Genomic DNA, 19,392 nt, shown 5'->3' with positions numbered 1-19,392 from the left:
TATAGATTCAAAAAACAGATTTTCCTGAAAATTTCCATATATACTACAGCATCGCCTGAAAGTAACATAGGCTATACAAATTTTACAAATTCCACTTCCAATAAAATTGCCAAATTATATTGAAATCGGTTCTGATTTGGATATAGCTCCCATACATATTTTCGACCGATTTCGTTTATTTGATGAACGAAACGCGATATGTATGCTCGATTTCAATGACATTTGGTATTAGTGACGGAATTTAATCAGAAAATAAGACTTGGATATAGCTCCCATATATATTTTCGGCCAATTTTACATATTTAATGCACCCAACGCGATATGTATGCGCATGTATGTATTTTGTACAAAAAAAAAAAAAATGTCAAATTATATTGAAATTGGTAGAGGAGTGGGTATATTTCCTAACATATATTTCGGCCGATTTCATGTATGTTATGCACCAAACGATATGTATGTCCGATTGCTATATAATTCAGAATGTGCGGCGGAATTTGGTTACAATCATAAATTTGGCAAATTAATTGGAAATCGGTTAAGACTTAGATGTAGCTCCCATGTATATTCTCAGTCGATTTCATATACTTGATGCGCCAAACACGGGATGTATCTTAAATTTCAATGAAATATGGAAGGTGTGACGGATACCGCCGATATTCGGTATTTTGATGATTTTAGGCACATTTGTCCAATGGAATTGTCTGAAAATCTACACAAGGAGTTTTTTCTGAGTACTTTACGCTCTGAAAGAGAATTATTTATATAGGTCCACGATATCGTATAGCCCACATACAACCTCCCTGCAATATTCGGTATTTTGATGTTTGTAGCCAAATTTTTCAATAAAGTTGTCTAAAAATCCACACTAGAACTTATTTCAAAGCACTTATTTCCTTGGAAGAAAAATACATATATTGTTTCAAGATATCGCATAGCCCACATACAACGGTACCCCCCGATATTAGATATTCAGCGATTTTAGGGACGTTATTCACCGGAGTGGTTTCAACTTGCATACCTAGAGTTCGTAATGGGTACTATAGCCTATTGTACATCCAATATTCGGGTTTTTTATAATTTTAGCGACATCATTCACCGGAGTTGTTTCAAATTTCGTATTTAGAGTTCGGAACTACTGTCGATGACAGAAAATTGTCTATGCAGGTCCAGGACTTCGTACAAGCCCCATACATCAGTACCTGCCTATATTAGGTATTTTGATGATTTTAGCAACAATATTGTATGACAAAAGTTGCCTATGCAGATCCACTTCTTCGTATAGACCCCAATATTATTATTATTATTATTATTATTATTATTATTATTATTATTATTATTATTATTATTATTATTATTATTATTATTATTATTATTATTATTATTATTATTATTATTATTATTATTATTATTATTATTATTATTATTATTATTATTATTATTATTATTATTATTATTATTATTATTATTATTATTATTATTATTATTATTATTCTTATTATTATTATTATTATTATTATTATTATTATTATTATTATATTATTATTATTATTATTATTATTATTATTATTATATTATTATTATTATTATTATTATTATTATTATTATTATTATTATTATTATTATTATTATTATTATTATTATTATTATTATTATTATTATTATTATTATTATTATTATTATTATTATTATTATTATTATTATTATTATTATTATTATTATTATTATTATTATTATTATTATTATTATTATTATTATTATATTATTATTATTATATTATATTATTATTATTATTATTATTATTATTATTATATTATTATTATTATTATTATTATTATTATTATTATTATTAAACTTAGAATGAGTTTTGAAATGGTCAATATCGGTCCTCTTCTTTTGGTACCATCCTTACAAATAAATTGTAAATAATCAAAACATTTATAAAATGTAAATAAATAGTCCAATTATCTAAGAACTTTGCATATTCCAATATAATTAAAATTTTTTACTAACTCTATATTTTGGGTGGAGATTGGATCGATCGGTCTACTCCTTGTGCTAATGGTAATCTTAGCTTTTATAAACTGAAAATATATTTCTCAGTTCAACTATCATTAAAATTTAGTGTAAAGATGGGATATGAAGGTTGATTTTGTCAGTTTGTATTTCCAACGAACAAAAACATCTTTGCAGAGAACTATTCATATTGATCCAAATTGAGAGATCAGCCTTATATGTATAATAGTACTTTCCGATATTGGGTATTTGCATTCTTTTAGACACATTTAGTGACGGTAATTTCAAAGTTCTTCCATCCTGCTTTCTTTTTCTATGTGTGTCTACGTTTTGAATAGGCTTTACATAAGGGAACCTCGCGCGTTTTGGCATTATGATAATTTTATTTTATAATTTATTTTAATTTTTTACTACATTTCGTAATAATATATAAAACACTTACCGCTTAAATTCTGGACATCTACACATATTTGAAAGTGTTCCAAATGGTGGAGGATATTCAAAGTTCGATCAGACCCATTAGTACACGGAACTATTGGGATCAATCTAGCTATACACATTTTTCGTAGCCAATGATATACCCGTGTATGTTGTCATATGGGTATTTTTTTTTAATAATCAAAAAATTGTCAATGGCATTTAGGCAAGACCGGGAAAAAAATAAATCTCTTAATATTAGAGCATATGGTTTTTTTTTTTCAAATTTATGTATATTTTTATTCAACTAGCGATTTTAACGTATGTTTAAGTGACACTTTACAAATGTTGTGGAATAAAATTAACATTTTCTGAACAAGAATGATTTGTAAATTTCTTATACTTATAATTATGATTTCGTTCTGAATGATTCCGCCCAGTTCATTCTTAATTACTGGACATTTGTGCTGTAGTTAACTCTTTAACACTAATTTAAGCCTTCCTTTGTGTTGAAATTAATAATATCGCCTATATATACCATGAGTTCATGTATTCATACATACAAACATACTAGTAAGCATAACATTCTAAAGCAGATATCCCTTGCGGACCTAGTGCAAATTAGATTTATTTCTAACATGATAGATGTAATGAGATAAAGTGAAAAAGATTAGGCATTTAAGGTTCTAAGCTGGTATATTAAAATGGAAATAGTGCAACATACATATACTTAAGAAGAAATGAACCTAACCGATACCTACCTAGCCACTTTTTGGCTAACGTAACTATTACAAATTAGTCGGCGTCTGAGTTTAGGATTTTCGATTTTTCAATCTTTCAACATTCTGAGTGAAATCTTTCAATTGCAGAAAAATAGAGTTTTTCAGATTCCACATTTTGTTTAGTTTTCGAAATAATAAACAAAAATTGAATTTGTTTTTATGAAATTGGCAAAATTTGCCATTTTACTAAAATAGTAGTTTTTTGCCAGTAGTCGGCACCATTTTCCAATGCTCGGCATGTCTATTCGCCATTAGTCGGCATGGTATTTCAGTATTATTTTGTATATTTTTTTTATTTCAAATAGTATAAAACAATGCTTCATTTTATTATCATTCTAAACCAAATATAGGTAGAAAATCAAGAATAGTATGGTTACCTTCAGTAACGTATGGATTTTCAATTAAAATAAAAATGAGATTAAATAAAAAAGAAAAAATACCTTTCTTATATATGGAATTTGTGAATTGATCTTTTTCTTTTATATAGCCAACATTTTTTTTTTTTTTTTCAAAAATGCCACCGCTATCTAAAACGTCAAATAGCTGATTTAAAAAACCTACTTAATTTAGAAAAGTTGGTCAAAAAGCACAAATAAAAGCAACTGCCGACTCAAAACAATTTTTTGATTTGAGTAGTTCTTGCATTATTTTTTAATACTTTTCTCAAGTTTTGGTAAAATTGGTCAAAAACGATATTTTTCTAGTAATCGGCACCCCCTCCCGACTACTGGCAAATCTCTTTTTTCTGTTCCTAATGTCGGCATTAGATAATATAACAGAAAAATACTTGATTTGTATGTTTTTAAGTTGTAAAATGATCTCTAGACTCTTATTTACTATTATAAAATATTTCTGATTCCAAAGGATTAAATTTAATTTACTTAAATCGATTATTAAGTTGACGCCACCACTAATTGAATTGCATTTGAAGACACTCACTGACGAAAACCGTTATTCTCTCGTAATAAATGATCGGAGCTCATTGTTTTTTACAGAAAGAGAGCAGAGCACTGTTTTTTGCAATTATTTCATTATTTGGTCAATTCTATTCTTAGTTATTTGAACTTAAATTTTAAAACTGCCGACTACTGGGACATGCCGAACTTAGGCGCACTTACCCTACGAAATTTGGAGAGCTTTGAATGTTATAATTATTCAAAATTATAAAAATTAAAATAAACAAATCGAGCCTTTGCATTAAATTTGGACGAAATCAGTTTAGTATAAACGACTCAAAATGTCCTAAAAGGAATTTAGTTCAAACATAACTAGATTTCAAAACTGTGTCGATATGGCTCATTTGTCCGCATAAAATGGTATATAGGGTATAGGTAGACATAACGCAAAGAATATAATAATTAAACAGCGCTTCTTTCGGCCAGGCCGAACTTTTAATATCCTCCATCATAAGGAAATGTTCCAATTTAAATTTCAAATGCTAGTGATATGTATTTAAAAAAGCCCATTTGAAAAATGTGACTAAACAAATCAAAATACGGAAAATCTTAAGATACCGTTATATGGGGCCATAGGAAAGGGCAGATCTATATGGACCTCTTTCTGCCTTAGAATTACTTTATATGGGGCCATAGGAAAGGGCAGATCTATATGGACCTCTTTCTGCCTTAGAATTACTTAACCTCTAAAACATTAAAACACATACCACGTAAAACTTTACAACATTTTCGTTAGAAAATATGTCTACAATCATCAGAATACTGAATATTGCACCGTTATATGTAGAAAAACTTGGACCTATATAGACAGTTTTCTACTAAGGGATTAGTACCCATTAAAAATTCGTAATTAGAATTCTAGACAATTCCATTGAAAAATGTTGCTAAAATTTTCCAAACCCCTAATATCGTGGGTACCGTTATGTGAGGGTTATAGGTACATTTGAACCTATCTGGACGACTTTCTGCCAGGGGGATTAATACATATTATGAAAACTTCATATCGAATTACAGAATACTAATTAATTACAGATATAACTACCCAATACAAAGTACATACAGGGTGAGATAAAAAACTGCAACAAAGTCAAACGCCATAATTTTTAAATTTCTCTTAAATTTTATTGGATGAAAGCAAAAAATTTCGGAAATAGCATCAAATTTTAGAATAAGTTTAGATTTGTTCGAATTGGTCACCTTTGGCACGAATTATGCCCTTCAAACAGCCAATGAAATCGTCACAAGCTCCCCGAATGTTGCTCTTCGGTATTCACCACTTTCGGCCAAGCGAAGCAACTCTTTAGCTTTTTGAGTCTATTTTCTTTCTGTTGTGGTGTAAGTTCTTGCACTTTTTGGAATTTCAATGGCTTTACCTCGAGCTCACGAGCCATTCGATCAAGTCGTTTCTTTACTTTTCGAAACATTTCTGCTGATGTTGCTGAATTCCATCACGAATTAATATTTTTTCTGAAAAAATTCTCACCAAAATGCTTTTGTACGCTTGTAAACAATATAATAAGCTGTCACTGAAATCATTTTAACAGCTGTCGGACGAGTGGCTTAGAAATGACAGCAATCTGAATTTGGTTGCATTTTTTTCATCTCACCCTGTATGGATATGGTGCATTTTTAAATAGAACTGATACCTAAGACTTGGAATCTTTTAATTAGATCTGTAGGAGTCATAAGGCTTGAAATTGACATAATTTGCTATTATCTAACTATAAACGATTTTTTGCCTAATCTAAAATATGGTAAAATTTCAAGATTTTTTAGCTTTCTTCCTAAAACCTTAACTAGTCACTTTGCCTACTGGGTACAACTCATGACCACAAAGTCACATTAACACAGCAAATACAACTTCATTAGTATTGTTTTATAAATCTTTGTTAGAACACATAGAAATACTGAAAGCTTCTTCGGAAAGCCATGTGTGCGTATGTGTCAACAAACCAAATCACACGTATTTAATTACACGTTTGTATCGTTGTACGGTGGCATGTAATTTACATATGTATATAAAAATGTATACATTTCTATGCTAGTATTTTTTGGGGGGAGGGGTTGGAGAGAAGAATAATGTAATTAATTTATGGACAAAGTTGGAAATAAAATCAAAGTTAATTGCTACTAAAAGTATTGTAAGCGTTTGCGAGTGTATGTTAGAAAAGAGTAAGCAAATTAAACATTGTTTTGGTCAAAAGTGATTTCTACTCGTGTATGTATTAAATTAAGTGATCTTATGAATGCAGAGATCTGTGCTCTCATAAAAATAACTGATCTGCCATAAGAAGTAAATCTACGTATTTTAAACCATTCCATTGGAGAATGTGACTTAAATTGCAGTAATATATGGGTCTATACGAAATCGTGGACCAACATGACATATTTACGAGCTTGAAAAAATACACATATACGCAAAATTTTAGCCTCTTACCTCAATTTGTTCGAAAGATGTCATGAGTACAATAGACCTACAAACGACTTGAATTTCAAGAATATATAGCTTAAAGGGTCTATTTTGATACCTTCCATAGTATGGTGGGGAATATAAAAAGTGAGTATGAAGCACCATTTTAAACACCTCAGTAAATCTTTAAACAGAATTCAAATATTTGCACAATTTGACCTATTGCCTTAAAGTTGTTCTCCTGCCTTGACGACAGAAGTTTTAGCTTAAAATATGCAAACTGAATTTTATGATGCAAAGATTAGTAACTGAATATGAAATCAGGCTAATGTAAAATGGTGCAAATGGAAATCTCCTTGACAACGACGAATGCTCGTTCGTACCTGTGTACACGTAAACCACAAACACTCACTTTTATCGCTTTCCTCCATCGGAAGCAGAACAATTTTGACCTGACTCGAGGCCATGAGCCAAAGCGCAGACAACAGACGTTTGCTCGGAGAGAATATGTACATATTTGTTACCCATAGTAGTGGAAAGTATTGTTGTTGTTAATAATAATCCGATGCTGAAATCAGAACAACTCCAAACAGACAAACACCTACAACATTCACACCGACATATGGCATTGTTCAAAAATATTAAAAAATATTCGAAACCATGGCTTCGGCCACGAATTGTACTTCAAGGCATACACTCTTGATAAAATCATTGAAATCCTGAATACGACCATCTTCCGACATACATACATATGGCTTTTAACGAAATTGTCTTCCCAAGTTTAGAATAAATTAAGGTGATTGTGCTCCAAAGAAATCACCACAAAACGATGAAAGATGGAAATGAAGGGGGCGACATAATAAAATAATGAAGAATATATGTAAAAGACGGTGGACGACGAAGGCAGGGGGTAGGGGGTAGGGTCAGGGTTATGGTAATTTCGTAATTTAGATTTTGTTTAATCTTTTAAAAGGATTTTTTAATGAAATACAAACTTTCATTGCTACGAATGGTACATAATGAAGGCAATTTCGGGGGAAATTCACCTTTTTACGGTAGTAGTTTGGACGAGAGAACCCGGAGCTGGAATATTGTCCGGTTAAAGATTTAATAACTTTAAGTGTTATTAGAAATTTAATCAACATTATTTAGTAATAATCCTATTAGCCTCATGTTTGCATGGTGTCAAAGATTGTATCCCTTAGCTGATGAAATGTAAGGTGAAGATGTCATGATGGGTTTTATGGGTTCAAGTAGAGAGTTTATGCATATACGAATGCCATTCAAAATATTCCCTCTCAAAATCATCTGAAGTCGCGGTGACATCCCATTACAAAGATGTCACAATGTTTGAAAGAAAATGTTATAGACAATTTCGTAAGAGCAGAAAAAATGTAAGTCAAAATCATATGTCTCACATGTCATTGGAATTGAATGCCATTTTTACGTTATGCCTAGATTAAATGGAGCTGGAAGTAGCAATATGTATAAATTTTAGCCATTTGACTACAACTTCGCATATATTATTCGGCTAAAAAGCTAGAGCTCAGACTTGAGGAAAACTTAGGCCAAATGTTGGCAAACCGCAATAAAGTGCACGTTTAGGACCTAAAACCGTTAAAACTCTTAAACCGAAGTACCTGCTTTAGATCATAGGTTTCATTGGACGAATCTGTTTCACTGAAATTTGGTACATTATAATGTTATTATCAAACTTATGCCAAGTTCGGAGATGGGCAATATTGGACCACTCCTTATGTTACCAATAAGTCTCACGTCTTTCTGGCTCACGACTATGGAACGGACACAGATACCGTGATTAAAAGCAAAATTCCAATCGTTAAAATGCAAACAACATGCATATGTTAAAGGAGGTGGCACTACACAAGCTAGTACACCACATATGAGAGTACATTCGAGAAGATATTTAAGGTGCCTCCAACAACGTCAACGTCGATTCGCTTATCGAATTCTTAGATGCGTTCAAGGTGAATCGGTTCCTTCAAAACCTATTTGGTGAACAATAACCGTCAAACCGTATGGAGATATATATTCGAGCTTAATCCAAATCTGCCCCGATATCAGCCAAATTTGGCAGAGATATTTCAGAGCTGAATTATATCTTGAACAAAACAACATTTGTTCATAGAAATATGAACACAATTTTTACATTAGTTTAATCTATACATAGACATTGTTCGATCATAAAATATTTTATTGCCGTAGTCATAAATATCGGGAAAACACTTGTGTTTTAAATAAGTGCAGCATAGTTTATGACATTTAATGTGAACGGTTGGGGTGCATTGATAATAAAGGCAATGCTCAAGTGATAATGCACTCAGCCGACAGAAGATAAGTGGAGGTTGTTCTAAAAATAAGATACCCTAAGATTAATATTGTAGCTTAGCTCTTAAGAAAAATATTTAACCAAATAAAATCAGAATTGAAATAACACACAGACGAAACGGTCGTGTATCTATTCTCAACAACATTATTGCACATATCATGTCAATATCATTATCTTTACCGATTTTCACCAAATTTTAAGTATTTGCTTCTAAGCTGAATTAGGTCATATATCCCAAAATCCAGTCCATTTGGGCTCGGGTCAAGACCCGGATAAAGATATGTATGGGAGCTATATCCAAATCTGAAACGATCTTGATGACATTTGGTAGAGCTATTTCTAGGGTATATATGAAATCTTCTTTCAAATATCATTATTGTGCAGTTCATATTACGAATGTGAGGGACTTAAACTCCAAATCGGAAGAAATGGAAACTACATCTAAATCTTATCCCATTAACACAGATTTCAATAGGGTTCGTCGTTGTCCCACAGACAATAAATGCGACCAGAATTTGTTTGCAAAAATAGATGCACATAGGGACGGACATGCATACATCTAATTAGAATTTAATTCTACTAAAATCGTGAAAAGGATCTATGGTAGATCCATCCATTTATATGTTACCAACAAATGCAGAAATACATAATACCACAGTGTGGTCTAGGGTTTAAAAATCGGTGTCGAGTTATTATTTATACTACCATTCGAGCAAAAATGAAACCAGAAACGCTAATCCAACTTATGTTTAAAAAAATAAAAAAAATTAATCTCAAAATCAACAGTTTTTATTTAATTCTCCCATCAAAGAAAAAATGTATATAGATGAATTCCTATATATAATCCTCACATATTGGCAGCTTTTTTATTTGTCGGGATTTTGGAAGATAAGAAATTTAAAGAAATTTGATTATTTGAGTTTCAGTGCAAAGTAAGCCTCGCTTAGAAATTCTTCAGCACAGGACAGTTTGAAGGTTTTGAAAGCTCTCTCCTCATTTTCCAATATGATACTGTAGATTCTCCATTGATTATTTTCAAAATTGTTTGGTTCTCCCAAATAGAACTATTGCTTTTACAAAATTACTCGTTCACCAAAATATAAATACATGCACATAATTATATATTTTTCATATTTTTCATGAATCACAGATTGAAAAATTTATTGCAAATGCTGTCACTTCGAATGCATCGAATGTGTATTCTGCCGAATGCGTAGCTTAATTGTAAGGTGTGATAAGAGCAGAACCTTTGTCAGCTCTGACATAAATATGACAAATTATTTGTCAGCATTTAGTTGACATGTGACACTATATTGTACGTTTGGTGCGTAGGTACAGCATGTGCAGGTATACAAGGGTTGTCCTCTGCCTGGCTTTTATTTGACAATTGTGTAAAGCATTTGGTATGAGATGGAATAATTTTGGGAATAAAAACTATGCCCGCAACATATAAAATGAAATAAGTTCTTGGATCATAAAACCAAATTCAGCCATAACATCGCCAGAACATAACAATTTTCCTAGAAAATTAGTCTTCATGGTAAAGGGCAATTCGAAATTTGTATTTATAAAAGTACTAAAATATAACCTTGAAATTTTGAATGAAGGCAGGAACATTGAGATTTCCGATAAGCGTTGAAGAAGTAGTAAAAGCTGTAAGAGGTATTACCATATTATTGAACAATTCGTAAGACCTACAAATTTTAAAAGCTGCATGAGGTTTTATAGGCTTTGCATCATTGTTATTGAATCCTCGATAAGGGATATAGGTAAGCAATTTTGAGCAAGTGTCCTTTTTGCGTGTTATTTTCGAAAGTCAAAGTATTGAAATATATCATTATTATAGAAATTTGCAAAACGGGCTGAAATAAGGTAGGATAAGATGCTACCATTCCTATTGATTCGGTTCAGATCCCATGTAACGTACTCTTTTTCGATATTTTAAGGGTTCCAGACACAATTTTCGGATTAACTCAATGTTATCATTTTTTATGTTTGTACCGGAAAATACAGTAAAACACCTGCTGTTTTAATATTTAGATTTTTCTCATAATCTCCCATTGACATATTACAATATTTACAAAAAGACTCACATCTGTTAAGTAAAAGCAACCATTGCACAGTGGTCGCTGCCATTGGCCAAAATTCAAAAAATGAAAATCAGATATTTATTGTCAAATGTGTACATATGAACTCTTAAGAGGTTAAGCTTTTTAGAAAACATAATAATCTTGACTTCATTCTAACGGTACACTTCGAAATTAGCATCAAAAAAGAGAAAATGTAGTTAGTTGCTTTTTTCAGTGGGATCAGTAAAAAAAGATTAAAAATAGATCTGTATTACAAAAATAAATACATTTTAAAATGACAGTTATTGGCATAATTATTGAAAAGCAAGGTATTGACTTATTTTTAGTGCAGTAATTTGTGTGTTTAGTAGTTGTGTATAATATAGATGATGTGAGTGTTCTGAGTGGCCTTTAAGATTAATTTTGAAAATAAAATTGGATTTCAGTTAAAGTTTTAATTGTTTTCCCCCCTGAATCCTCCAATGTGATTTTTTTCACGCCATTAGTAATGGTCCTAAGATTCTAGAAGTGCTAATTTAACTTTCAGATTTTGTCAGATTTGTATGTTATGCCCAATATACTGAAGTGACTTCGCTCCAATTTTGTCAGTTCTATGGTGCTAGTAACATAGGATATTTTATTGTTGTTTGGGATTGATAAGGATATAATTGAGGGGTGTTTAATAATGTTGCCTGCATTGTCTTCTGGGTATAATATTAATGTCGAAAAAATTAAGGACTCTGCACATGAACGGCTAAAGAGTTAACAAATAGATATCCATGGCACTATCTTCCACCCGCAGCTAATAAAATGTTAATACATGCACCCGACATTATAAATTTGTCATTGTATCGATTGGAGAATTATAGGAGGTGGCCGTGGAGTCTAGAAACAAAGATATAAAAAGTTTCGACTAAATCATACCCGAAAAAATTCTCGTGTTTCAACAAACACAGATCTTATTAACCGTCTTCTTCTGAGCTCTGACCCTTTTATAACAGGACAGCGAACGTTACCAATCAATAAAATCTGCATTTGATTTACTTGAATAACACTGAAATTTATAAATATCCATTAGTAACTTTGATTTTATATTGAGTTGTTTATTTTGTTTACAGAAAAATTCTCTATTTTGTTTACAACAAAAATAATCAAATTTGGAATTGATTTGTATAAAAAATACCTCTATTTTTGAAGGTACCTTTACAGGGGGACTCTACCTAAAGGCGGGCCGTTCGAAATAATTTTCAGTAAGACTATTTTTTAGCTCTTTAGAATGTAAAATGTCAAATAACAGAACAATCTAGTGTAGAAATGTGACAAAAATTGGGCAAATAACCCTTATTCGGGAGGTACGTTTTAAGGCGACCATGCCAAACATGCATCGACCATATCCATTTTGTCACATTTTTTATTTTTATCCCATCAAGGTACCATAACCAAAGAATCATATTGATATCTGCACTGAAAGTATTTTTGGCCGCTGTTCCCATACGACGTCGACCACTGTGCATTGGGTTGCTCGAATATCAACATTGATTTTTAAATAGTATATGTACACAAAACGTCAAAGAAAATTTCACAAATGTCTGATTGAGATGAAACTTTCCATAAGTCATTTGTTTGGCCCAAGAACGAAACCTATTAAAATTAGCGATAATCTTACCAGATTTAAATATAGCTCCCATAGTGTCGTCTGATTTCAAAAATATTGTGTATGTCCGAATGAAATGAATTTTAGCGAAATTGTCCAAGTTCAGTCCAGAAGAATATTTGGCAATTTTGGTGAATATCGGTTCAGATTAAAATGCAACTCCCATATACAGGATGAGATTAAAAACTGCAACCAAATTCAGAATACTTTCATTTCCAAGCCACTCGACCGACAGCTGTTAAAATTATTTCAGTGACAGCTCATTATATTGTTTACAGGCGTACAAAAGCATTTTTGGTGAGAATTTTCCAGAAAAAAAGTTATTCGTCATGGTATTCAAGCGTGATAGTGTGATTTCTATATACTCGGCTAGAAAACCACAAGTGGCTGTCGTAGCATTTAAATGTGAATAAATCTCTTGTGTCCCTTACCATCACTCGTTTCCGTGATACTAGTAGCTTAGCCCGACGTCAAGGAAGTGGACGGAAGAAAACAGCAACATCAGCAGAAATGGTTCGAAAAGCAAAGAAGCGACTTGATCGAAAATCGCGTCGCAGTGGCCTAAAAATGGCTCGTGAGCTGAACGTATCGCAATATTCCATTCGGCAAATATTAAAAAATTAGCTCGGGGTAAAACCATTGAAATTTCATAAAGTACAAGAACTTACACCGCAACAGAAAGAAAATAGACTCAAAAGAGCTAAAGATTTGCTTTGCTTGCCCCAAAGTGGTGAACTACTGAATTTGGTTTTCTCCGATGAGAAAATATTCGTTGTCCAGAAGTTTGTAAACAAACAAAATGATCGTGTTTACTTGCCAAAGAGGGAAGCTGAAGCCAGAACTCAAGCGCCGGCCTTGGAGATGGTGTGGGCCGCCATAACAGGCGATGGTCGCTCTCCGGTCGTATTAATCGACCGTGGCTTCAGAATAAATGCCGAATATTAGCGCGAAAATTTTCAACACGCCCCGGCCGAGAATGGTTACAAAATGAGGTTCCTTGCTTCAGTTCCAGCGAACAATAGCCACCAAAATCTCCGGATACCAATCCGTTGGACTATTGTTTCTGAAGTATTTGGAAACAAGGTTGGCACTAAAGACTACCAAAGTGTCGATCACCTCAAGCAACCGCTTCGCCGGGAATGAGCCAAAATGCCGCAGGGCATAATTCGGGCAGCGTGTGATGGTTTCATTGGCATTTCAAAGCCATAATTCGAGCCAAAGGTGACCAATTCGAGCAAATCTAAACTTATTCTAAAATTTGATGCTATTTCTGAAATTTTTTCATATTTGGTACCAGATACAGCTCAGAAGAGACCTCTGCCAAATTTTACTGATATCGGTTCAGATGTAGATTATACTTCATTCATCTGATTGGACGGTTATTGTGCACCAAATATGTGATGTCAGTCAAAATTAGATGGACTTTTGCAAATTCAATTGAATTTATCTTGGAAGTAAATACTGCATTTGGTAAAACTCGATTCCCATATATCTTTGACTCCGATATATATTTTAAATATAATCCTTTTCCAAGTCAAATTATAAACTCTATAGTAATTTTGTTTGGTAAAAGGGGTACAATTGCCACTGTCTGTTAAGTAGAAATCGCTTCAGAGGCAATCCCATATTTTAAATGTGCATTGTGGTGTAGGGTATAATAAAGCCCGCCCCTCCCGACTTTTGACCTCTCTACACTGGTTTTTAAATCCTTATAGTACGTATTTTCTGGTACGATTTGCCGAAGATATGTGCGAGACATATTAACAGCATAAATATGAAAATACAGGAAGGCTATCGAAGCTTTACATTCATAGAGAAATATAACCTCTCCTGGCTGAAGAAGACATAGTGGTCTTATGTAAATAGGAGCTTTGAAAAGTTATATCTATCGAAGGCATTTATTGACTAGAAGACAAGTAAATAAAACACCAATAGAATAATTTTACATTTACTGAAATAAAAGCAATTTCTTGGAAAAAAGTGAATTCTTTTCGAGATCGATATCTACCGATGCAAAGAGTTATTAAATATATCCTATAGAGATACTCAATAATAAAGATATTCTCAATAATTTATTTATTGTTCTTCAAAAAAGGATTCAACCCTAACGTTCATGTTAAGGCATATGTGAATCTTCCTGTTGTCGCAATTCATCCATATGTATGTAAATTCCCTTTCACTCTGGCAAGGGAGTGAGGTTGAAGTGCAAAAAAGTTTTCCCCTTTTACGTACGTTTATTTCCATAAAGGAGATGTTTATAATATTCAAGATGACACTGAAATACTTTCTATATATACGGAATTTTACAAATTTTAAAATTGTTGCCATAAGTTAATTTATATGTAAATAAAAACAAATTCAACTATTGTCTCTTATATTCACTTAGGTGAGCATAAATGTCCCCCATATGTGAGTGAGTGCGTGTGTGTTGGTGAACGAACGTTGATATCTGCCCAACATACCAAAATACAATACAGCTTGAGAATAATATTATGAAAATAGTTTATCATAAGAATTTTTCAACAATGCTTGAGAAACACTTTTTTGCACAAACTTTTCTCAAATCTGTCCTTTGTTGACAAATTTGTTTTGATTTTTCTTTTTGAAAATTGTCAACAAAAATTATTTTCTTTGGTTAAAATCAAAATCACGCGAATTTAGGACCCATTTCCGGACGAAACTCTAAGGTAATGATGAATAATAAATCTGGGAATCTGTAGTATAAATTATTTCAATCTCATTTCAGAATGGAGGCGTCAAAAAGTTGCAGGAATTCAACAGAAGTGAAGAATAAGTGGAGGAGATACAGAAGCTCAAATAAGGGGAAAGAAAGCATCTAGGTATCAAGGCAAGAGGATGCAGTGACAGCTGGGATGGCAATCAATGAATGAAATGTGTAAAATAATTAAAAAAATGAATAAATAAATATTTTTTACCATTGAAAAAATAAGCTTTTTAAAATATTACTTTCGTAAGCTTATTCTGCAATTACAAGAATAAGCTTATGAATAAGGGTTCCTTTTCGATTATTCTATAATTGTTAAACAAACATTTCTCAATACATTCTCAAGATTTTCTCAAGCTTTAGGCTTATGTTTGTAAGCTTATTAAAATATTACCCAACATACCAAATTGACTTGAGAATAATATTTTAATAAGCTTACAAACATAAGCCTAAAGCTTGAGAAAATCTTGAGAATGTATTGAGAAATGTTTGTTTAACAATTATAGAATAATCGAAAAGGAACCCTTATTCATAAGCTTATTCTTGTAATTGCAGAATAAGCTTACGAAAGTAATATTTTATAAAGCTTATTTTTTCAATGGTAAAAAATATTTATTTATTCATTTTTTTAATTATTTTACACATTTCATTCATTGATTGCCATCCCAGCTGTCACTGCATCCTGTTTCCTTGATACCTAGATGCTTTCTTTCCCCTTATTTGAGCTTCTGTATCTCCTCCACTTATTCTTCACTTCTGTTGAATTCCTGCAACTTTTTGACGCCTCCATTCTGAAATGAGATTTAAATAATTTATACTACAGATTCCCAGATTTATTATTCATCATTACCTTAGAGTTTCGTCCGGAAATGGGTCCTAAATTCGCGTGATTTTGATTTTAACCAAAGAAAATAATTTTTGTTGACAATTTTCACAAAAAAAAATCAAAACAAATTTGTCAACAAAGGACAGATTTGAGAAAAGTTTGTGCAAAAAAGTGTTTCTCAAGCATTGTTGAAAAATTCTTATGATAAACTATTTTCATAATATTATTCTCAAGCTGTATTGTATTTTTGGTATGTTGGGTATTCTCAAGTCAATTTGGTATGTTGGGTGTGTTCCATCACATAACTATGTATGTGTGTGTGTGCCTGTGTGGGACATTAGCATAAACTCAGTAGTCTACATGTTTTTAAGGTTAGATATTTGACTAATTTCCTTTTGGTTTTTCTGGTTCTCTGTTGTTTGTGGTTTCGTTTTGTCATCTAATAGAACTGTCTCAAACCAGGACAGGTAATGGATATTTGAATTCCAGGAATATTTGGATAAATTTGAAATAGTTATTCAAATATACGGTGCGATGATTTAATCAAAAAGAGGGTTGTGCTTGAGAACTTTGCATGTTGTAGAAACATTAAAAAATATATAATGTTACAAATTGAGATGTGTATATATTAAAGGGAGATATTTCAGTCTCCTATAAACACAAAGGTCAAAATTATCATAGAAAAAAAAATTACCTCATGGAATAAAAAAGGATCATCCGATATGGTTCAAACTCAGCAAATTCTAATATTTTTTTATCAGGTATGAAAAGAGAATATATCAGTACACTCCATCAGTTATCTTCGTCGCAATAGGGTCCACTTTTTGAACACAAACACAAGACGATAAGATACGACAGACCACTCCTACTGGTATCTGCTCTTATAAAATACGAATAAACATCGGTTTCTTTTCAATCTAAACACATCCTAAATTTTTAATAATTATTGCTCTCATAACCTGCAAAATAAGCCATGTATTTATTTAGACTTAGTATATCTTAATATTTTTCACCTACTTGAGGTTCAATGTGAATTTGGGAAATATCGTTCCACTCCTTCTGTTACCTCACTAGGGTCATAATCTTAAATAGAATGCAAAATAAATCACCGATATTTCTTTTAACTTTGAACAATGCTGTACATCCACCAATATCAGTATGCCCCAAAAAGTTATACATTAGTAAATTGCCAAATTCGGAGGGCATATATCTACCGGCAAACAGACAGATACTTTTTAACTTGTTCAAAATTTCAATATGCTTGCTTTTTGTTGAGTTTCTGAAATCTATCTATATATATAAAAGAAAGTTGTGTTAGTTACTACGCTTATAACTTACGAACCGCTGGACTGATTTAAACGATTCATACAAATACGGAATTGTCTCCTGTCCGAAAAGGATAATATCCAAAAAAATCGTGTAAAAATGTGATATATTAACATTTTCATTTTGACTTTTGAAATGTACAATAGTAATGTTTTATTTTGCATGATTTTTTTCCATTTTAACTTACTTTTTTTCTAATGTACATTTGTAGTGTTTTTTATATTTTATTTTTGAATTCGAATATTAATATAAATTTATTTAATTGACTTGATTTCTTGACATGGAAGTGGGTTACATGGAAGCGTAGTACCGAATTATGTGTTGGCGAAACGGAATAGATGATATCGAAATAATTTAACGCGGTCACACCTAAGATAAAATATATATCATTGCAAAAATTCTCAAAGCGGGAAAACGAACGAAAAAAAATTTCAATGGAATCGAATTTTAAAATAATAGTATTCTATTGACTAACTTTGTAAGGATCTTTAAAAATTTGCTCTAAAAAATCAGCGAACAAGTTGAAGATTTTTTCCATTTGTTATTCTTCTTTTCAAGTCCAGGGCCTACATCGTGGTTCAGCTGGAAGCTGCGAATACATTTAAACAAACAAAAATGACCTAAAAGCCTAATTTGGCTCATTTCAAAGCGTGGACCTACTTCTTTCATGTGAAAATAATCCGTCCAATGAGAGCTCAAAATGCAAAATTCTTTGGGAGTACAATCAGTAAAATACCAAATATAAAGGGTGCAAAATAGTAGAGCGAATGGGACTTTTAGTAAGAAAAGGATTTCTATCCTTCCCAAACATTCAAGATACTTTAAATCGCTTTTGCAGGTCATCATATTGATCATAATTCACGGATAAGGGTACAACCCGATTTTATATTTATACTAGCTGGCCCGGTCCGCGTTGCCGGCCCGTAGTTTTTGTCTATTATGCATATTTTCCCAAGCATAATTATTCACTGATATGACTGATATAAGTGTTCACGTACTGGTCGATTAAAAGTGTTTTGAAATACCTGTGCCTATATTTAAGCCGTGGGCTTTCATATTTAAACCGAGGGCTTCAAATGTGTGGATGTACAAATCTATTAACAAGTATATATTAATCGTATCCCCATGTAAGGGATTAAATTAATTTTTAGTATGGTAAAAATCGTAGCAAATTTTCCAGTCAAATGAGCAATAATTGGAAATTACTGTATTTTCTACACCTCATAACTGAGGGCCGAATGATTTAAGAATAGCCAAAGTTAATTACTTTTTTAAACCCAGTAACACCTTACATTGTGCATTAGAGTCCTCATAAGTCCCACTAACCATGTCTGTCTGTTTGTCCACCAAAAGGTGAACTTGAGGGGGTACTATTACATGGAGAAAATTCTAAAATTTTGTAGATATCTTGAAATGTTTGTGTAAGATTTTCACCCCGCAAATACACATTTTTAGCCAAATCCTTAGAAATATGGTAAAATCAGGAGGTACCTTTATATGGGCACTACTCCGACCTACATTGAAAACTTTCTAGAGGCCAAATTAAAAATATAGCGGAACAGCATAGCATGTCAAACTGAAAAATTCGAGTGATTTAAATAAGTAAAAATAGTTTTATCCACCTCATAAATGAGGACAGAATGATTTCAGAATAGTCAAATATAATTACTATTTTACACCCATTACCGTAAGATGGGAATTAATTTTATTTGCCATTTAAATTGTAAGTTGGAGACCCCATAAAGACCATATTTTTCATCATAGTATAATTCAGTGACGACTCAACAAATATTTGGTCCCGTGCTACTTTCTTATATTTGTAATTTGTTCATGTTTTCACAAATTATTTCATATAGATCTACAT

General features: G+C 31.9%; 2 long non-coding RNA genes across 2 annotated transcripts; one reads left to right on the top strand and one right to left on the bottom strand.

The window, feature by feature from the left end:
• The first annotated feature begins 15,196 nt into the window (after positions 1 to 15,196).
• Positions 15,197 to 15,601, top strand: LOC131800916 (uncharacterized). The gene is made up of 2 exons (XR_009341625.1): positions 15,197 to 15,338; positions 15,398 to 15,601. It is a non-coding gene; the product is annotated as an uncharacterized LOC131800916 (long non-coding RNA).
• Positions 15,602 to 15,963: 362 nt separating this feature from the next.
• On the bottom strand, positions 15,964 to 16,458 carry LOC131800915 (uncharacterized). The gene is made up of 2 exons (XR_009341624.1): positions 16,227 to 16,458; positions 15,964 to 16,167 (listed from the first exon to the last, which is right to left on the bottom strand). It is a non-coding gene; the product is annotated as an uncharacterized LOC131800915 (long non-coding RNA).
• Positions 16,459 to 19,392: the final 2,934 nt, after the last annotated feature.

This window comes from Musca domestica, unplaced genomic scaffold (genome assembly GCF_030504385.1).
Source record: "Musca domestica strain aabys unplaced genomic scaffold, Musca_domestica.polishedcontigs.V.1.1 131, whole genome shotgun sequence".
NCBI lineage: Eukaryota > Metazoa > Arthropoda > Insecta > Diptera > Muscidae > Musca > Musca domestica.
The sequence above is the reverse complement of the archived record's forward strand: the minus strand, read 5'-3'. Positions and strand labels throughout refer to the sequence as shown.